Source organism: Amblyomma mixtum, chromosome 4, assembly GCF_055824585.1.
Source record: "Amblyomma mixtum isolate Tamu chromosome 4, ASM5582458v1, whole genome shotgun sequence".
Classification (NCBI taxonomy): domain Eukaryota; kingdom Metazoa; phylum Arthropoda; class Arachnida; order Ixodida; family Ixodidae; genus Amblyomma; species Amblyomma mixtum.
Window position 1 is genome coordinate 143,964,936 of NC_143015.1, and position 7,411 is coordinate 143,972,346.

Below are 7,411 nucleotides of genomic sequence, written 5' to 3' on the forward strand. Positions count from 1 at the left end.
TGGCAGGTGCTCCCAGCGGTGGGCCTTGTGGGGCCCAGGTTGGTCTTCCTGAGTGACCAATCAATAAGATAACCGCGACCTGCCACGGTGGTCAGTTTGCTCACAATCCGGCGGGCAGGTTGTGATGATGACGCCGTAAGGTCACGTGACCTAGGTGGGGTAACCTGCCAGAGTCATGCTCATGATTTTTCGCTCACAGCGCCACAACGCCGACGCCGGATTTTCTGGGCAACGAGGTCTTTTACGCTGTCGCGTTAAAAAAAAGAAGAGCGTACGTAAACAACCTGCCGTTAAAAAAACGCACTTGCCTTGAATTTTTGGGTGTCGTGGTGGCTCAGTGGTTATGGTGCTCGGCTGCTGACCCGAAAGACGCGGGTTCGATCCCGGCCGCAGCGGCCGAATTTCGATGGAGGCGAGATTCTAGAGGCCCGTGTACTGTGCGATGTCAGTGCACGTTAAAGAACCCCAGGTGGGCGAAATTTCCGGAGCCCTTCACTACGGCGTCTCTCATAGCCTGAGTCGGTTTGGGATGTTAAACCCCAATCAATCAAATCAGATCAAATCATTCATAATTAAAAAGTACGTTCGTGTCGATATTCAAGGAACATCTAGAATTTTCACCCCTTCTGCCTTTAAGAAAGGAGGAGGAGGAGGAAGTGTATAACCATAGAGAAGGAACCCGTAGCTACACATGGTTTTAGCCTTGCATAATCCTGGCAGGCCGCTTCAATTCATTGGTGCACGGTGCTGAATGGGAACGCACTCACCCAGGACACATAGACAGACAGCTGCTGTTCTGAGAAAGAACAGGCTCCCTCCCAGCATTTTTTGCATTGGGTTTCGGTTACATGCGTCGTAACCTTATAAGCGACTTTTATACTGCTGTCGGAATTTTCACTACCCAGACACGTGATTCTCCAGTCCTTGAGATACCTGTACACAGAACACGAGCGCAAGAACAAAGGGTAATGAGGCTATTATTTACAGAAGGTCTACCCTCGTTGCATACAGTTCAGACATTCTTTTCGTAGTTCATCGACCTCTCTACGCGTCCTGCAGAGTCGAGCTCCGAAGTGTTTCGCAGTTCAAACACCGCGCAAGGCCAGCCGGCATTACATCGAGGAATAATTATCTACATTTTAACTTGTATACGTTTGACATTTTGTTTGCTCACATTTCTATTCTCATTGTTCTGCCAGCAGCGATGACGCATGGCTTTAGAGCAAGTTTTTTTTTATTATTTACGTTGAGGATTGTGCAGTTAGTGGAGGTTGTGGGTGAACAGTGAGTATAATTAGCGTATAATTTAAAGCAAACAGAAGAAAATTAACAGAGAATTACGATAGCCGGCAATGCCAAATTTGAGCGCAGCTTTTCACGGCTGGCAGGTGGGGTTTCGCTCTGTCATTTGGACAACTGGTTACGCCGACAACGGCGACAACTACGACGTGGAAGCCAGGAACGGGCGCCTGACAGCTGCGCTTTAAAACATGGTCGTTGCGGACCACACAACATTTTGAAATCATTTGAATAAGGTCGCATAACAAATGGCAACAACGTAGAGGGAAAGACGGCTCCAGTTCTGTGCTGTTCGAGGTAAATAAGGAACGAACAAAGGTTTTTTTTTTATATACCATTACTCAGTGTCAACTTTAAATGGGGTGAACAACACGGTCAGAAGCATAGTGAGGTCCTTGACAGAGCCCATCATGTAGTGACTGATGTTAGTACTGTGTAATGTTAACGAAACAAATCTTTTACCGCATGTATGATAAAAATGTTAAATACACTAGCAGGACGCTAACGTCTTTCTCGGAATTCTGGACTGTTTTATAACCATTAAAATATCTCGCAGACATTTCACCGTAAGTCGCGGCGACGAATTCACGGCGTTAAGTGCGATGTATTCTTGTTCTCCTCGTCACTTTCTCTCGAATGCGCTGACTGTCAGATGCGCAATTACCACGCGGCCAGAAAATCAGATTCAGTTAACTTCACTTTATATTCATCCATTAAAAAATACGCATCCTTATCTTTATATTTATTTGAAAAATGCATGTTGAAAACTGAATTTTGGACTTCCAGTATACAGCAAAAACGTTGCAACAAAAAAAAACAGCAATCATTGAAGTAAAAAAATGAAGAAACAGCTATTAAAGATTTGTTCTAGAAAGCATAAAAGTTCAGACACAAAAAGAAACAGGGGAATTACAATACTGCAGGGGAATTAGTTGAGCACGAGGCCAAGGAATGTAATCCTGCTACTTTGCAGTGCGATGTCAGTGCACGCCAAACAACCCCAGATGGTACCTGAGGTTGGCACCCTCCGTGTATGGGCTTGCACATCCAGAACGATGGCAAAAACACCACTACCCTCAAGAAACTCAAGCAGGTTGCAGGCGCGATATCGCACCTCATCCGCAGGGTTTCGGGACATCATAGAGGCATGAAGGAGCGCGACGTATGTCGCCTCATTCATGCCTTTGTCCTCAGCCGTGTACTGTACACTACCCCATACTTACAACTATCCAAACATGACATAAACGCTTTGGATGCTTTGATTCGCAAGGCATTCAAGGTAGCACTTCATCTTCCCCTCAACACACCCACAGACAGATTACTAGGCCTGGGCCTCCACAACACGATCGGGGAACTGGTGGAGGCCCACCGACAGGCCCAATACATCAGGCTCACAAAAACTTCCACAGGTCGGTATATCCTGGACTCCCTGGGAATCAAAATACCGGCCAACGACCCAACCCTTCTCGCCATCCCACGATCCCTTCACCGAGAGCTTCTCATCAGGCCGCTCCCGAGGAATATGCACCCGTCCCACCATGAGCAGCGCCGCAGAGCCCGTGCGAAGGCACTCCATCGAGCGTACGGCCCCCAGCCGGACGCCGTATGGGTGGACGCTGCCTGCACGGGTGATGAAGCGACAGCAGCTGCGGTGGACTCCTCTTCATCCACCCTCCTCACACTACCTCTCCCTCCAGATACGTCCCCAGAGGCTGCAGAGGAAGCCGCCATTGCACTTGCTATAACCCGCACGGAAGCCCGGTATATTTTAACTGACTCTAAAACTGCGATTCTAAATTTTGCTCGAGGCCGAGTTCATGTCCCTGCTTTTGGCATACTGGACTCGCCCGATGCACCCCCGCCCCGCCAAGTGGAGCTGATATGGGTGCCTGCGCACTCCGGGAATCCCGGAAACGAGGCTGCCAACCTTTTAGCCCGAGGTTCTTTAAACCGGGCTCAGGTTGCCTCGGATCGGGGATTCACGAAGGATCGCATGCACTCATTCAGTGAGCTGACCCAGGCATACAGAGCCTCTCGCCAGCTCTACCCCCCGCCCCACCCCTCCCTAGATAACAGACACGCAACACTCTGGCGCAGATTACAAACACATACTCTCCCCTCGCCCCTTACCCTAACCCACTATCATCCCTCCTTCCCCACTCCTGCTTGCGCCCTATGCCCAGAACCCTTCGCTTCTTCCCTCCACATCCTTTCCCTCTGCCCGGCGGACCCTCCCCCGCGGGACCTAGAGAACCTCAAGACCTGGGAGGACTGGGAGACCCTGCTGCACTCGGAGGACCCGGCCGTGCAGACCATCGCCACCGGCCGTGCTGCCAGTGTTATGGACCTCAGGAACATAAACACTTGAGTGCAGTGGGGTCGTGCGGGGACCCTGGGGCGTGCCCCGAATTCCTTTGTAAATAAAGTTTTCTCTCTCTCTCTCTCGAAATTAATACGCAGTCCTTCCCAACGGCGCTTATTTCTGTCACCCTTCTTTAACCCTCTCCCCCATTTCTTCCTCAAAGCGTGGTTCGGGTATCCAACCTGTGCGAGAAAGTTAATGCGCCTTTCCTTTCTGCATGACCAGTTATAACTTTTACGTGGTTAGCCCAACGAGACAGTGAAAAAAACGGAAACTACATATTATTCAAACTCACAAAAAAAGCAATACTGAAACTCATGCAGTGCGTCTACTGAGCCGAAGTATCTGGGTTCGAACCCATCCGCGGCGGCCGCGTTTCGATGGAGGCGAAACGCAAAAGGCGCCCGTGTGCTGTGCTATGTTAGTGCAAGCAAAATATTCCCAGGAGGTCGAAATTATTTCGAGACCTCCGCTACGTCACCACTTTCCTCCTTTCTTTTTGCACTTCCTTCTATATCCCTTCCCTTAGGCCGGTTCGGGTGTTCACCGAGATATGCAAGACAGTTACTTTACTGCGTCATTTCCTTTCCTCAAAAACAATTTTTCACGCGGCAAACGCGTTCCCCATCACGGTGCATCGCTCGCGGTCGTCCCGGAAATGTTGCTTCGGAAAAATGCGGCAGCTCATGTTTGCAGATGTGGTTTGGTTTAGTTTGATATATAGGGGTCTAACGTCCCAAAGCGATTCGGCTATGAGGGTCGCCGTAGTGAAGGGCTCCGGAAATTTCGACCACCTGGGGTTCTTTAACGCGCACTGACCTCGCACAATACAGCTGGCCAAATCTTCAGTTGGCGTGCCAGACGGCCGCGTTTTTCGTGCTCCTGCAGCTTATGACGGCGCAGACTTGATAAGATATCAACATTAAGCAGAGGCTCACTAAACCCCTGCTTAATATTGAGTTTTCCCCAAGTTTGCTTCGCCACAAAGCGCAGGAGCGCAGAAAAAGCGGCCGTCGCGCACGCCAGCTGAAGATTTGGCCGGCTGTACACAGGCCTCTGGAATTTAGCCTCCATCGAAATTCGACCGCCGCAGCCGGGATTGGGCAGATATGCACTAACAAGTGGTAGGTATGTGGAGTTATATAGTTTACTGTACGGGGGTTACAACAGATGCTGCAGTAGTAGGCCCGGCATAATTTAGACTAGCTGGGGTTCTTGGACATGCAGTGACTTTGCACAATCAAGGGGCATTCTCTCGGTCGAATTTCGACGGAGGCGTTATTATTATTGTATTATTCTAGAGGGCCGTGTAGTGTGCGATGTCAGTGCACGTTAAAGAACCCCAGGTGGCCGAAATTTCCGAGCCCTTCACTACGGCGTCCCTCATAGCCTGAGTCGAATGCATTTCAAGCAGCCACCACCGAATACATCCAAAAAAAGCCGCACGCCATGGGGTATTCTGCATTAACAAAATAACGCTAAAAATTACCGACGATTACGTTACTTCCTAATGCGAAATTTGAGCGCAGCAAATAAGCTGTTCCACCTTTTCGATAGATTGAGGCAAAGAAATCGAGCAACACATGTATGCGCTATCACAGAATTTTTTTTTATTTTTCACACGTATTCGCAATTTCGGCTCGGGCGGTGCACATATACAGATCCGCCGCCACCGATCTGGCTCTCTGATTACCACCGCACAGGGGTTGCATTGTAGGAGGAGCGAAGAAAGGAATTAAGTTCGAGCCGGCGCTTTGACAACCGCAGACTCGCAGGAAGAGGGGGGAGGGGGGCGGCGTGTACACCCAGCGGCAAACGATGGGGGCAGAAGCGCCCGCACCAAGCGGACAACACGATAAAGGGAGGAGGGAAGAGATAGCAGCGACTGACTGATGCCGCTGACGCCGATAGCGCTGGGGGGATGAAAGGGGGGCGGAGCTGGTTACGAGGCCGACGCCGACGACGACGCGAAACCCAGGAACGGACGCCAAAGAGCTGCGCTCTAAAATGAATTCCGGAGTGTTCAAACGTTGACAATGCAAAGTTCATAGATTCCGTCCTGAGGCTTGGAGTTAGGCACGCCATAACTGCGCGTCATATATGCAGCCGTCGCATTGGGAGTTGCTGGAGCAGCGTTGTCGGCGTTGTAGCCAGCTCTCTTGGTGTTCCATGGGCATGTCAGGCTTTTGTCTGCTTAGAGGATGGGCATATTTGGGGGACTTCACCTTGAACTAAATATATCCTCTGAACATATGTGTGCTTCCTTTTTCTAGCTATAACTATTATCGACTTTCTGAGGTTTAAAGGACGTTGCTGACGGCGTTTTTGTGGTGTCCTGTGGGAGGCTACCGGAGCGTTCCTCCGCAATCAGTTCTTATCAAGGTGAAATGGGGCATACACGAAAGATGAAACTTATACTCAGCACTGTTGACTACCAACGTTGGTCTTATGTTCCATATGTTCCTCAATGGGCCCACTCGTACGGGCAGATGATCGGATGGAGTGGATCGGTCATATTTTTCTGCTTTATGCGTCCAAGCTTTCTGATTTGTAATAGGCACCCCAGCATAGCTATTAAAAATCTGGTATAGACCACCTGACGTTCTCTAACGCTCACCAAAATGTCAGCAGAAAGGTGCTTATTACCCATTTCAGCTCAACCAAAATGCGTTTGCCGTGACCGATATTGAGCCCTCACCTCTGGCTGTGCAGCAGGACGCAATGTAACTAAACCGCCGCTGCTGTGGCTCATTGATTACGACGCTCGGTTGCGGAAACGACAGACCCGGGTTCGATTCCGGCCGCACCAGTCGAATTTCGATGGAGGAGAATCTTCAGAGGACCGTTTACTGTGCGGTATCAGCGCACGTTAGGAACTCGAGCTAGCGGAAATTTCCGGAGCCCTTCACTGCGTCCTTATCATCCTGAGCCGCATTGGAACGTTAAACACCCATAAATCATGTAACTGAACCGCAGGCGAAGCACAAGCCATTCGGCACTTCTTGCGTAGGCTGCAGAGAACATGTCACAGTAATTTCTAATCGACATCACGCAACGAACGTTTTCATTGTAGCTCCGGCAAGGCACTGCCCCCGCTCAGCTTGGCCAAGACCTTGCGTCTGCGTCAATTCAAAAATATAATGCCAGAATGTGTATGCATCCTGCTTCACCCAAGTTACGCGTCTCGCAAGATTTAGGAGCCCCTGTAATCGCACAGAAGTTGAACGAACCGCAGAAAGAGAAAGCGCTATCTTGTTCCTGCGCTTCCCACAGACGCAGTGGGCGCGCTCTCACTTGAGAGCGCCTTCGCATTTATTGTTTCTGTACAACAAATAATGCAGGGCATTCCTTTTCGTAGTGGCTCGGAGGTAGTACTATTTGATGTCCAGAGTAATGTTTCGTTTGGTTTATGGGGTTTAACGTCTCAAAACGACTCAGGCTATGAGGGACGCCGTAGTGAAGGGCTCCGGAAGTTTCGACCACCTGGGGTACTTTAACGCGCACTGACATCGCACTGTACACAGGATAAAATAAACGCTTATCAAACCCTTGTTAAAGCAAGCTAAGACAAAAGGTAAGCAACACAATGCACTAAACCACCACCACTTGCCCTTTGCGCCTTATAGCGCAGAGGCGAGCGTCTGTAGTTATACGGGCTGGCGAGTCCGTGACAGTGCAGAAGTGGGAGCGAAAGTAAAATAGACAGCGACGGTGCCGGAGCAGAGACACGACACTGCTTCGTAAATATTA

At 49.9% G+C, this 7,411-nt stretch overlaps 2 protein-coding genes across 5 annotated transcripts in view; both read left to right on the plus strand.

Annotated features, from left to right (window-relative positions):
• The window catches only part of LOC149348566 (uncharacterized), a 237,716-nt gene that overhangs the window by 191,952 nt on the left and 38,353 nt on the right, over window positions 1-7,411 (plus strand). The window lies entirely within an intron of this gene.
• The window catches only part of LOC149348569 (uncharacterized), a 216,527-nt gene that overhangs the window by 137,903 nt on the left and 71,213 nt on the right, over window positions 1-7,411 (plus strand). The window lies entirely within an intron of this gene.